This window comes from Bos taurus, chromosome 9 (genome assembly GCF_002263795.3).
Source record: "Bos taurus isolate L1 Dominette 01449 registration number 42190680 breed Hereford chromosome 9, ARS-UCD2.0, whole genome shotgun sequence".
NCBI lineage: Eukaryota > Metazoa > Chordata > Mammalia > Artiodactyla > Bovidae > Bos > Bos taurus.
The window spans coordinates 86,594,219-86,607,075 of record NC_037336.1 but is presented as its reverse complement, the minus strand read 5'-3'; the positions used below and the strand labels follow the sequence as shown (position 1 = coordinate 86,607,075).

The window sequence follows — 12,857 nt, the reverse complement described above, 5'->3', positions numbered from 1 at the left end:
TATCTTCCTGACCCAGGGATTGAACCCAGGCAAGAATACTGGAGAGGATTACCATTTCCTCCTATCTTCCTGACCCAGGGATTGAACCCGTGTCTCCTGCATTGGCAGGAGGATTCTTTACCACTGAGGCACCTGGGAAGCCCAGCAGAGTATATACAGCACTACAAACCCAACCGTAAGTATACTGGAAAGATTTAAAAAATGCGCCATGTTATCTCCTTTCTTAAGAGTATGTAAGCAACTTATTTCTAACCTCTCAATATTATGACAGTGCAGAGTACTAAGTATCAGTTAATGGCTCAGACTGCATGTTATGATAATTATCAAGTCTTCACTTTCACTACCATTTACTATGGTGAATTTTTCCAGGACTGTAAGAGTAGTATAACACATGTAACTGTTAACTGTACTCCCAAGAAGGGACCATAGCCTCCAGATCAAAAAACAACAACAAGAAAAGCAACAGGACTTACAGGTCTGAACAAAATTTGAGCACTTATAAGGTACCTAGATATTTAAAATTGGACTATCATCATCCATTCACAATCCACGAATTTAAGGAGTGTTTAGTACGCAGCAGAACCATGCTGGAGATACAAGTATTAGAGTCCATACCCTTGCTCTCCAAGTCACAGAAATTCCTGGATTAAAGACACATCAAAAGAAGCTAATAATTTAGATAACTATTTTAACTTGCCCACTATTTCATCTTTTGTCTGCCTTCTGCTACCAGATCTGCTGACTGCTATCTCAGTACATCTCATTGCTGACACAGTAACGTTTTTCATCCCTTTCACATCATTCAACAACAGACTACAAGGGAGTGTATTAGGAAAAACTATAGACAGCAGCAGCAAGAAAAAGGCAGGAGCCAAATCATGCAGTGCCTTTATAGGCCATTAAAATCTGGAGGTTTTATTCTCAGGGTAATGAGAAGAAACTGAAAGATTTAAGCTCAGAGGCAGGAAAGGTGACATGATCAAGAAATCATGTATGTGTGAAGAATGGCTACAGTATGGAGAAGATGGCAAAAAATGAGAAGACCAGTTAGAAAAATGCTTTAGTCTAGCTAAGAAGGCAGGAGGAGAAGGGGACGACAGAGGATGAAATGGTTGGATGGCATCACTAACTCAATGGACATGAGTTTGAGTAAGCTCCGGGAGTTGGTGATGGACAGGGAGGGAGTCCTGGCATGCTGCAGTCCATAGGTCACAAAGTTGGACATGACTGAGTGACTGAACTGAACTGAACTAGCTAAGAAATAGTTAATACTTTGTAATTGTAGAGACAACAATGGACACTGAGTAGAAGGAAAAACTGAAGAGATAATTAGAAAGTAAAATTTAATAGAACTTGGGTTAGATATTGGGGTAAAGAAGGAGGTTGTAAAGGTTGCTTTCGTATTTGTTCAGATGGTTGGTCCCATCTATAAACTAAGGAACAAGCTAGAAAAGGTCCAAGAAAACAAAACAAAGTTTAGTTTTGAACATACTGAGTCTAGGGTACCTTTACAACCTCAAAACAGTGATATCACAGAGGGAGCTGGGATATATGGACCTGGAGCTCAGAGTTCTGGGCTGCAGATAAACATCTGAGAGGCATCCTTGGTGCTGGCATTAATTAACCAGTGTAGAGGAGACAATCCTACCATATAATTTAAGAATACACAAAGAAAAATATTCTTGGTTATACTTTATATGAAAATTACATAGTCATTATTAATTTTTCCCTAAAAGGCCAACGTTCCTTCCAGCCCAAATACTAAACACAAAAATTGATTTTAAGATATCTTAATTTTTTGACCTACCCTATAATGAAAAATTTAAATAAAAATTTAAAGAAGAACATACATACATGGTTTTTAAAAGCCAAACAGTATTACAACGTTTATTGGGGAAACCAGCAGTTTCCTTGCCTCATGCCTCTCCACTTTTATCCTATTCCATATTCCAGTGTCAACACTAAGCTTTTTCTTCACATTCCTATACAAGATGATTTATAGGACTATTTCTTGATTTTTTTCAATTTTACGCATTTTCTATGGATTTCCTACTATGGAAAATGAAGAGTTAGCTTTGTAACTTAGTTCTCATGCCATAATATAACCATCCTTCTCTACTCCTATGTCCATCTGCCCAATTACTTATTTCACAGTTTTTGCTTAAATCCGTATTCAATATTTATATTACTTTTCCCTATAAATACTATCAGCCTAGCCAGTTAATAGATTATGAGGGGTGGACTATATACCAAGGTCCTTTCCAAACTGGTCTTTTGGGAAGAAAAGTGTGTGTGTTGCTAATGAAAGAGCTATAGAATATTAATCGCGTATGACTAAAAGCTGGCTTTACATCAAGTCCAATAAAGCAGTAAAGCTCTTGCAATTCTAACCCTAGGGGAAATGGGGAGATGTGAGAGTGGAGGGGATGGGGTAAACATTACTATTCTACCATTTAAGTTACAGATTTAGATGAGATGTGTTACTTTTTAGCAAACCTTGATAAAAGATTAAAAAATAAACAAAACTCCTAAATGATGACTATAAAAGATTAAAAAATAAACAAAACTCCCAAATGATGACTATACAGATATGTAAAAGATTCTAGTCACCTGCTCCTGACCAGGAGGTACCATACAAAGTAAATGACAGAGCAAAGCTAAAATCCCAGAGATCCAACTTTTAAAAAAGGAGTAACTGGTAATATACCTTATATAAACTACTTAGATTTACATAATTTAAAACTGACAAAGTGTTGCCCTTTAGTGTCAAAGTCTTATTAATGAATAAATTAAATGTTACTCTCAGTTCAGTTCAGTCGCTCAGTGTGTCCGACTCTTTGTGACACCATGAACCGCAGCAGGCCAGGCCTCCCTGTCCATCACCAACTCCTGGAGTCTACTCAAACCCATGTCCATTGAGTCAGTGATGCCATCCAACCATCTCATCCTCTGTCATCTCCTTCTCCTGCCCTCAATCTTTCCCAGCATCAGGGTCTTCTAATGAGTCAGCTCTTCACATCAGGTGGCCCAAGTAAGGGAGTTTCAGCTTCAACATCAGTCCTTCCAATGAATACCCAGGACTGATTTCCTTTAGGAGGGACTGGTTGGATCTCCTGAGAGTCCAAGGGACTCTCAAGAGTCTTCTCCAACACCATAGTTCAAAAGCATCAATTCTTCTGTGCTCAGCTTCCTTCATAGTCCAACTCTCACATCCATACATGACTACTGGAAAAACCATAGCCTCGACTAGACGGACCTTTGTTGGCAAAGTAATGTCTCTGCTTTTTAATATGCTGTCTAGGTTGGTCATACCTTTCCTTCCAAGGAGTAAGCGTCTTTTAATTTCATGGCCGCAATCACCATCTGCAATTGTTTTGGAGCTCCCCAAAATAAAGTCTGACACTGTTTCCCCATCTATTTGCCATGAAGTGATGGGACCGGATGCCATCTTAGTTTTCTGAATGTTGAGCTCTAAGCCAACTTTTTCACTCTCCTCTTTCATCAAGAGGCTCTTTAGTTCTTCTTCACTCCTTGCCATAAGGGTGGTGTCATCTGCGTATCTGAGGTTATTGATACATCTCCCGGCAATCTTGATTCCAGCTTGTGCTTCCTCCAGCCCAGTGTTTCTCATGATGTACTCTGTATATGAGTTAAATAAGCAGGATGACAATATACAGCCTTGACGTACTCCTTTCCCGGTATGGAACCAGTCTGTTGTTCCATGTTTAGTTCTAACTGTTGCTTCCTGACCTGCATATAGGTTTCTCAAAAGGCAGGTCAGGTGGTCTGGTATTCCCATCTCTTTCAGAATTTTCCACAGTTTATTGTGATCCACACAGTCAAAGGCTTTAGCATAGTCAATAAAGCAGAAATAGATATTTTTCTGGAACTCTCTTGCTTTTTTGATGATCCAGTGGATGTTGGCAATTTGATCTCTGGTTCCTCTGCCTTTTCTAAAACCAGCTTGAACATCTGGAAGTTCACGGTTCACATACTGCTGAAGCCTGGCTTGGAGAATTTACTAGCGTGTGAGATGAGTGCAATTGTGTGGTAGTTTGAGCATTCTTTGGCATTGCCTTTCTTTGGGATTGGAATGAAAACTGACCTTTTCCAGTCCTGTGGCCACTGCTGAGTTTCCCAAATTTGTTGGCATATTGAGTGTAGCACTTTCACAGCATCATCTTTCAGGGTTTGAAATAGTTCAACTGGAATTCCATCTCCTCCACTAGCTTTGTTCATAGTGATGCTTCCTAAGGCCCACTTGACTTCACATTCCAGGATGTCTGGCTCTAAGTTGGAGATCACACCATAGTGATTATCTGGGTCGTGAAGATATTTTTTGTGTAGTTCTTCTGTGTATTCTTGCCACCTTTTCTTAATATCTTCTGCTTCTGTTAGGTCTATATAATTTCTGTCATTTATTGAGCCCATCTTTGCATGAAGTGTTCCCTTGGTATTTCTAATTTTCTTGAAGTGATCTCTAGTCTTTTCCATTCTATTATTTTCCTCTATTTCTTTGCACTGATCGCTGAGGAAGGCTTTCTTATCTCTCCTTGCTATTTTTTGGAACTCAGCATTCAAATGGGTATATCTTTCCTTTTCTCCTTTGCTTTTCACTTCCCTTCTTTTCACAGCTATTTGTAAGGCCTCCCCAGACAGCCATTTTGCTTTTTTGCATTTCTTTTTCTTGGGAATGGTCTTGATTCCTGTCTCCTGTACAATGTCAAGAACCTGATGAACATAGTTCATCAGGCACTCTATCAGATCTAGTCCCTTAAATCTATTTCTCACTTCCACTGTATAGTCGTAAGGGATTTGATTTAGGTCATACCTGAATGGTCTAGTGGTTTTCTCCACTTTCTTCAATTTCAGTCTGTATTTGGCAATAAGGAGTTCATGATCTGAGCCACAGTCAGCTCCCAGTCTAGTTTTTGCTGACTGTATAGAGCTTCTCCATTTTTGGCTGCAAAGAATATAATCAATCTGATTTCGGTGTCAACCATCTGGTGATGTCCCTGTGTAGAGTCTTCTCTTGTGTTGTTGGAAGAGGGTTACTCTCAGGTAAGCTTAAAACTTTCCTAAGCAGTAGAATTTCAAGAAATAATATTGTTTTAACTATTTGTTTCTAAAATTTTCTGGTGAAAGAACACGTTAATAGCTAAAAACATAAATAACACTGCTAAATATTTTGCCCACAATTCTATATCAGTGGGGGTTGTCTCATTTAGTAAGATGAGACAATTAAATGGTTGGTTAAGTATAAACTCTGGTTCCATAACTTCATGGCAAATATATGGGGAAACATGGAAACAGTGACAGACTTTATTTTTTTTTGGTTCCAAAATAACTGTAGATGGTGACTGTAGCATGAATAAAGACGCTGCTCCTGTGAAAAAATTTATGACAACCTAGACAGCATATTAAAAGCAATTAAAGACGTCTTGCTCTGCTTGGAAGAAAATGACTTAATGACCAATGTAGACAGTGCTTTCAGCACGACATATAAAAAATTTGCTAACAAAGCCTTTGAGGCCTTCCTTTCCCACGTATATGGGACAATCATTTGTCTTAATTGGATAACTCAGACAAAGCTACTTGAAAACCAAATATTAGGTTCAAAATAAGTGCCAGGTAAGTGGTATAAACTGTGCTATAGGTGTTCACAGTGCTCTCAGGCCTGAGGGAGGAGGTGGAAGGGCCTTAAATCATCACAAGGTTGAAGTATGAAGCAAGGCAATCCAATAAATACTAGGCAGGTTCCGGAGACAATGAGTCAGTCACCTGTTTGGCCAGAAGGAGGAGGGACAGGAGGAAAGAGGATTAAGAAGAACGAGTTTCGGGTGGGGAGTATCTACAAGAGAAGATGAGAAAGGTTGATGAAGGCTGTAAGTGTACAGTGGCTTTTATAGACAGTCTTGAGACACACGAATGGTTTAGCCTATCATTATGTAAATCAATATATGTATTTCAATCTTTGCCCTGTTTGTACATGGTTGAGTTTTACCGGGACAAATTTACTACTATAACGAAGAAAAATATAGCTTATGTTGAATATCATGGAAGAACAGGACAAAATACATAAAACTAAAATTCACTTCTCAACTGCACTGGGATTCTCCTTTAGCTTAATAGACAATAAGGTAAGAGGTTGTTCCATTTTAACATATATACTATCCTAAAATTTAACTCCGATTTCCATAGTGACCTCCAGAGATACTAATTTTTTTCTATAAACAATGGAATCTCGGCTTGGACAGACCCCTAGAAAATTATGTTATAAACGTATATAATTTAGGGAGTTAGAGAAAAGTCTTGATGCCCAGTAGACTCTTTTTTTTTTAACCAGAGGTCCATTCATCTATCCAATTTTACCTCTTAAAACCAAACTGTGACAACAAACAGAAACTTTTACACAAGTAATATTAGTTTCAAAGTGGAGAGACTATCTTGTTCACTGCTGTATCTTAAATATTTAGAAAGTGGAAGGCAAGTAGTGGATGCTCAGTAAGTATCTGTTGTAATAAATCTCTAAATAAAGATCAGAATACATCTAGATTAAAGACTACTATAAAAAGTGGTAGCTATCCCTCCAAACTACAGTGTTTGTCTTACCCTTGGCTATATGTGAGTGCTGCTATAATAGGTGTTTTGAAAGTGCATCAATGTAATTGATATATTAGGCAACAATTTGAGCACTAAATGAATTCTGCTGTGAATTCATCTGTCAGAAACACTAGGTGAATGCAAAAAACCACACTCAGCTGAAACAAGCTGCCTATGAACACTCAAAATGTAAACATGAACACACCTCAAACATCTGCCAGCAACCTCAGCTTACTGCAGCTTCGAGGAATCAGTCACACCCATCCACAACTTGTGTTCAACTTTCTTTCCGATTTCAAAAAATCATTCTTCACTTCGCAATAACAAGCTTCCACAACTATGTGAAAGTTCCTTCTATAAGGCAAACTTTAGGACTATTTAAAAGCAAAGTACAGTATTTATTTGTATAAATATTATATAAGTACTTACACATATTTCTTAGCCATGTGACATGTGTAAAATTACAGTATCATGCTTTTTAAGGTTTCTACTTTTTAAAATGTTCACTGATGACATTCTGAGTGTTGTACCCCAATTCCATTTTTCTTGTTAAGTCCTGTGGGGTTCTATTTTTTAGTTTTTGACTATAGTGGTGCTTTTTAGGGACACATAACCTCAACAACCATTACTAAATTTCCCGGGATGTCTAATGGGAAGGGGGAGTGTTTCAACTTATGTACTTGGTTGTCAGTATGATGTTAACAGTTTTTTATTACTAAGTTTAACTTGTGTCTCTTCTGTGGACTGGCTGATGACTGTGCAGTGAGTTAGCTGCTAATTTTTTTTGAAGTTAAAGCAAGTTTTGAAACTTTTTGGCCTTAATAAGGATTTCAGAAGTAAACTGAAAAAAAAAGTATTATCTTTCTAATTATATACACTATTTTAAGTATCTCTTTCATTACTGATGACGTAAGTATTTCATCAAATGTCAGTGAAAGAGAAGTCGCTCAGTCGTGTCCGACTCTTCGCGACCCCATGGACTGTAGCCCACCAGGCTCCCCCGTCCTTGGGATTCTCCAGGCAAGAGTACTGGAGTGGGTTGCCATTTCCTTTTCCAGGGGATCTTCCTGACCCAGGGATTGAACCCGGGTCTCCTGCATTCCAGGAAGACGCTTTAACCTCTGAGCCACCAGGGATATAATAGTTGTTACTTCACATTTAATTAATTTTAAAATAATCTACAAATGTAATTGAATGAAAATTTCAAAATTACTTTTAACAGCAAATTATTAGAATTGTATTTCTTGGAACATGATGTTACATCTTTATTAAAGCAAACTTGCTGCTCTCCAAAGTCTGTAATATCAAATTATTTTCCTAAGAGTTAAAATGTAAGAATTACAGCTATGGCATTTAAAAATCTAAAATTCAAACACTATCATCATTTATGATAAAAAAGAATAAATATAATCCATCTTTAGCATAAACTTTAGCATAGAACAGCTGTAGTCTTGAATCACTTTACATATTTGCAAAAATAAAATAATAGAAACACATCAAATTAAGTCACCTAAATGCTACTGACTTGAATTACTTATCATGTTCAGATTTAGTGTTACTTAAAAGCTTAAAGGGAACAAAGGATTATGTTACCAGAAAATGTATTTCTCAACTTTATAAGCCTATAGTAATTTATTTTCTATAGAAAAACAATATTAATAGTGTAATTTTATACATGTCAAATGGCTAAGACGTAACATAATGGCCCATTCTATCTCCTCTTAAAAAAAAATTCCTAATTTACTCATTAATACACTGCCTCAAGTCCATGAATACTGACCATTTCTTATGGTTAAAAGGTTTAGCAGTTATAAGTTCCTCTAAAAGGAATGTGCAAGTCAGCCACACTTGGCAATTTATGTACTGTGGTTTTGTGGTGAGTGCTACCATTTTCTAAGGATCAGAAAAGTGCAATAAATCTAAGGCAGAATGGTTATAATTCATCAAAACATATTATATAACTACCTTGTGTGTATTTTCCAATTCATACTTCATTATTATTTTCCAATACATTAGGGCTTTAAGATGGAAACAAAGTTACTTCTGAGTGTGCCCCTTTTAATGTAATTTTTGGATAATCCATCTCCTGTATAAATATCTTTAAAAGAAAGCACAATATAAATAAATGATATGATAATGAACTCCTATTTATAGGTAAAGAGGAAAAAAGAGCAGAAAAGAAAATGAAAGCACTTGAAAGAACCAGTTTTCATCTTACATCCACCATAAACATTTGGAATGGACTAAGTAAGACTCAATGACATGTGAAAATTACAATAACTTGGCTATAATATTAATCTAAATTGACATTTTAAGATGAAGATTTAGAGAAAGTTAGCAGAAATTTCACCAACTGATTCCCATGCAGTTTCAGCCCCTTACTTGACCTGTTTCTTCTGTTTATCTCATCGAATTTAACATAATCTTGTTAAGTATGTGCCAGTGTTTCAAATCTAACACTATGGAACTGTTAAAAAGTCAGTTGTTAATCTTGTTATAGTTATGGGGGATGAATTTTATATTAGATGGTCAAGAATAATTTCAAAACTGTACAGAAACTTCTATCTCAACATATTTATTATATATAAAGCTATTTCACAATTCTCCAATTATAGATACACTTAGAGAAAATTTAATATCATATAATTGAATAAAGAACCAAAAATCTCATTATGTAATACTTATCCATAAATCTAGAATGACTTTCATAACAATATAAACTATGAACATATATGAAAGTGATCATCTACTCAACATTTTGATTTATGACACATTTTCTAATGCATTATTGTTATATATTTTCATATATACTATACACATTGCTTATGCAAACATTTGTTGCAAGTCTACTACTCACTCTCTACTATAGTGGGTGCTGAAAATATTAAAATTAATAAAAGCACACTTTTCAACACTCAAGAAATTTACCTCTTAGTAGAGAAAGACAAATACATCAATAAGTAAACATAATAACTGAACTGTAACTGAGCTGTGTTGCAGTGCACAGCGGAAACATAGGAGGGGCCAATCAATTCTGAGGGAAGTAGAGAGTTTAAGGGTAGGATTAATTAAAGAGGGCAACACCTAAGCTCGGTCTTAAAAGATAAAAATATGTTTACCAGGTGGGCAGGCAAGAGGGGAAGAAAATTTCAAACATAAGTAGCTGCCTGGGAAAAGACTTGAATCAGACAGCATGGCAAGTTTGGGTAACCACAAGTAGCTGGTTCATGTTGAAGGGCAGGGAGTGAGAGGAACAGGGAGAAAGTGTGATACAGGATGAAGCTGAAGAAGTAGGGTAGGCATGGGCATATCCTAGATGATCTTAATTGCTTTCCTCTGCCCCATATGTGCTGAATCCCACAAGTCAGCAAGAACAACACGCCTCTCACTTTCCAGATCCACCTAATTTATCTCTGAAGTTCCAAGCCCTGCCTGGTTCTGTGACATTCCACACAGTCCCAGAGGCGGGCACGCAGTCATTCAGTAACACTCACTGTGTGGCACTGAGAGGTATATAAGCAGCAGTGGAGATCAGGACGCAGTAGTGCCTAGAACTCAGGAACTGAGGAGAGGCAGGAGAAATTTCACAAAAAACGCAGTACTTGGACTTCACCATTACAGATAAATCATAAAGAGTCTTGCAGGATATCACTGACAACTGTTTGTGTTAGGGAAAAGACCATGAAAGAACAGGATAAATTTGAAGAATTATAGCTGTACTGCAGAAGGGAAGTGAGTTTAAGGCTAAAAAGGTGGAAAGTTTTCAATGAAAAATGCAGATTCCAGATTATGTACAAGATCAAGAAAATTCTACTGGCCTGGAATTTTCATAAATACAATCTACTTTTTGGTTCACCTTAATGTCTGTGATTCATTCCACAAACACTGCCCACTGTAAGCCAGGTAACGTGCTCTAAATATGCAAAGATGAATAAAATATAGTTCCTGCTTTTGAGAAAATCATAAACTAGTAGAATTCAGATTTATATGAGACTTCTTATAGCATTTATCTCACTTCATCATCCCCACATGTGAAGCAGAGAAGACAAATGTTACTCCACTTTTTTTTCTTTTTAACTGAAGAGAATAATGGAAAGATGTATTAAGAAGCGTATTTACAATTCCAACTAAGTCAGTAGCAGAGCTGTTTTCCAGGCCAGTTCCCAACTGTGGTGTCACTATCCAGTGCTAGCACCATCAGCTGTGAATGAAAATTTGTTGCTGATCATGAAGTACCAGAGCTCCATCTATAACAATATAAAGTATCCATCCTACGGACAAGCATATGTGTTTAAAGAGGAGCGTATAAGAATGTCAGTTTAGTTCAGTCAGTCCATCGTGTCCGACTCTTTGCGACTCCATGGACGTAAGAATGTCACTTCAGTGTATATCACTAAAAGAACAATCTGAATAACCGTTTAGGAATGAATGAGTAAATCAATGTACAGCAATTTTGTTTTTAAGTCGAGTAAGATATAGCCAAATAATTATATGCAAAGGCCTATTAAGACATTACTGGATTAAAAAAGATGCAAAACTCATGTATAATGATGGCCTTGTGTTAAAAAAAAAAAAAAGACACCAAAAAAAGTTTGAAACAGGTATTTTTATATGAATGCACAGGTAATGCTCTGAAAGGATACACACTAATTATTTTGGAGACCTGGCTGGGAAAGGAACACATAGACAGAAAGTGGTCCAAGGAGATATAGTCATCTCTGTTATGTTTTAATTTTTTATAAGAATATATATTCATGTATTTTTGTATAATTATGCATAAACAATGGAGATTAGAGCAGAATATTTTCCCTATAAAAGTATTTCCTGTATATTTTCTATGTATTTCCCCATAACACTACTTGTATTCTGATATGGGGGGTCAGAGAGTAGGTGCAGCATAGAATTATTTCAAAGTACCAGAACTGAGCCAATTCAATGTATTTTCAAATAACCCTATGCCTATGCTATCAATGCTGAAATTGTTACTAATATACTTAATAACTGCAACAATGCTCAATCATCAGGAGTCTTGACAGATGGGATTTAAAAGTTCACACATAAAGGTGGACAAGGGCACTTTCCTCTGAGCTTACAGCATGATCACTTTGGTGAGTCAAAGTGATTGTGTAAGTGACCATGTAAGGATCGGGTTCTGTGCTGAACAATGTTAACCTATATTATTTTAGTTCTCACAATATTCCTGTAAGGAAAAGTGAGAAATTACAGGTAAAATTCTTCACACATGATGCTTAATCAAATAAGAGTAAGTGCTGGCCTTCATAGGTATTGCTACTGCCTAATCTCTAACTTTTTTAAGTTTCAACCCTCACTCTTGCAGTCAGCTTTTCAAAAGACTCACTGACTTAAGTGCGAGAATGCTAAGAAATGAATCTGCAATGGATTCTCATGACCTACTGAACTAAATCCAAACTCCTTCATCACACATTTGAAAGCACGTGTGGCATAGCTCCACCATCTACCATATCCTTCTATACCCTACTATTCTGCAGGCATACTGGGCTGTTTACAATTTTTAGAACACATTATATACTTTGACTTCTACAACTTAGGAATACTCTTGTCTTTCTTGCTAAGGATTTCTATCTACTCTTCAAGGCTCAGTAGAAATATTACTTTCTCTACAGTTTTTTCCACCTCTATTATAATACTTTTTTATGGTATTACTTGTCCATAAGCCCACTGAAAATAAGGTTAATTTATTTTTACATCCCTAGTGCACCTAATAAAGTGTTTTATATACAATTTACATTCAATGATGTAGAAAACTTTCACCATTACTCATAGCCCCAGTGATAACTAGTAAGACTTCAAATTCAGAAGCAATTCTCTCTTATCTCCCCTTCAATTCATCTACCAGTGGTAACGACCCTAGTAACTCTGGTAGTAGCTCTCTTTCATGCCCTAATTCAGCACTCAGTGAGATATAATTATTTCAAAGCTAAACAAATAAAGTGGCACAGAATCAGTGACCTAACGTTGACAAGACTGGCTGACATTAAATTCATTATATGCATGAACACTGGAGGAAGGCATACAAAGCATAAGCTAGGATATCAGAATCATCTTTTAAAATCACAAGTGGGATATAAAATTCCTTTGTTCAACTTTGGGTAATCTCTAACCTATGTGAACTGAACTTTAAAATCAAAAGATATGTATGGTCATCTATCCTTTAGCAAATAAAGTCATCTTTTATGGATTAACTGTTTCTAAATCTATACGAATTAGTAAAA

At 36.5% G+C, this 12,857-nt stretch overlaps 1 protein-coding gene across 5 annotated transcripts in view; it reads right to left on the bottom strand.

The window, feature by feature from the left end:
- Positions 1–12,857, bottom strand: part of TAB2 (TGF-beta activated kinase 1 (MAP3K7) binding protein 2) — an 85,076-nt gene that overhangs the window by 46,519 nt on the left and 25,700 nt on the right. The gene's annotated exons all lie outside the window — the stretch shown is intronic.